Raw genomic sequence first — 1,717 nt, 5'->3', positions numbered from 1 at the left:
GATTTTAAAAATAAAATGGCCCACGACAACATGAAGAATAAAGGGATTTTCGACAACTCCCTACTCAAAGACATTAGCTTTCAGTTTATGGAGTTCAATTACGAAAGCTTCCTGAAGCTATTGGAAAGTTTGCAGGTCATCATACAGCTACCTGAAACACAGACAGAAACATATTTTCTTCCTTGTGTCCTTGCTACAGCTAATTCTTTTAAGTTAGAGGAGCTAAAACAAGAATTCTCCAAAAAAACAGACCCTTTTGTGTTAAAGTGGAAGGAGAGGGTCATCCCTCAAGGCCTCTATTGTGGATTGGTCCTTCGCTTACTCCAGGAGGAGGCAATTGGCAGTGAATGCTTCATTGACGTCAAATAGCAATTTAGAAATGCCATCACTCTCCCTTGCAAGTCAAAATTTGGTGGCTCCCTTTTATTAGTTGATGCTACTTCTCATCTTGAGGTCTATTTTTCTGGCAAGGTTGAGAACTGCCCTAATATTCGTAACATCATCTTTAAACAGGTGATTGAGGCTGCGAAAGCGTTTCATTATGACCTCAGTTCATCTCGTCCTGATATCTGTTTCATTGATAGTAGTAAGAAGATAGTACCACTTGCCCATTGCCCTATACACAGCAAGGCATGGTTAAAAAGTAAGCAATTCATTTATACCTTACTTTTAGAATGTAATTTGTTATGATAGAGGACGAAAACCCTGCTCCAATTACTGTTGAGGATGAAGAGATAATACCAAGTAAGTGTGATTATTTTATAGCATCATAAGCATGCCATCAATTGCATGTACAGTGAATTGGCATTAATTTTATTGCATGCATTTTCAGAACATCTCCATTGATTTTGCATGCTTCCATTTGTCAGAATGTTTGTAGCCTTTTTCTTGGTTTCTTACAAAGCATGCTTTATGATGAGCTGACAAACATTATGGTGCAAATAATAAAATTCATAAAAATCAAATTTGATTGTTATTAGCTCAAACTTTCTACACAACATAATAAAATATATATATTTATTTTTTAAATTATAAAAATGGAGAAATCTCTTGCTTTAAATTTTAGCTAAATTTGGCATGTACTACAGTGCAGGAACTTTTACCCAAAATTTTAAAGCAAAATTTAAGAATAAATTAAAAATCTAAATTTGATTCAAATCAACTTAAAGACATGCATACACATGTATGTATCAAAAAATTAAAATAGAGAACTCTCTTGTAGGCATTTTTGATGAATTCTAAGAATGAGAACTCTTTTTGCCATGTTTTGACAAACTATACCATTGCAGGATATATTTTGTCATATTTTTGAGCAACTTTAAAATTCTACTGACAGGAGGCTGAGGACTATTCCAAACCCTGTGGAAAACTATGACCTTTTTAAAAAATTTTAGCAAAAATTTGTTTAATAGGAACTAGGCTAAAAAGCTGCTAAATTTATTGGTTGTGAGTAACTGATTACAAACATCTATGAGACTATGTTCATAAGGGCCTACAGCTATGGCTATTCATTTTTACCAAATAAGGGACTTATGTGTACCCATTATAGTAGAACTAACAATGTGAGTAATTATAATTATGAAAAATTTAAATACCAGTCACACCTACACGTCCCTTACAAAACAGGTCACTGCTCATAGACAATTTCAATTCAATTGGTTTAATGCCATTTCTTTGCAGGTGTTACTGAGGCTACTAGGTTTTTGGATCAGCTCCC

The 1,717-nt window shown here is 33.9% G+C and overlaps 1 long non-coding RNA gene across 1 annotated transcript; it reads left to right on the top strand.

Annotated features, from left to right (window-relative positions):
- The first annotated feature begins 238 nt into the window (after positions 1–238).
- LOC109585371 (uncharacterized) lies at positions 239–1,717 on the top strand. The gene is made up of 3 exons (XR_002186458.1): positions 239–643; positions 694–744; positions 1,681–1,717. It is a non-coding gene; the product is annotated as an uncharacterized LOC109585371 (long non-coding RNA).

The sequence above is a fragment of the Amphimedon queenslandica genome, unplaced genomic scaffold (genome assembly GCF_000090795.2).
Source record: "Amphimedon queenslandica unplaced genomic scaffold, v1.1 AMPQUscaffold_13076, whole genome shotgun sequence".
Taxonomy (NCBI): Eukaryota; Metazoa; Porifera; class Demospongiae; order Haplosclerida; family Niphatidae; genus Amphimedon; species Amphimedon queenslandica.
The sequence above is the reverse complement of the archived record's forward strand: the minus strand, read 5'-3'. Positions and strand labels throughout refer to the sequence as shown.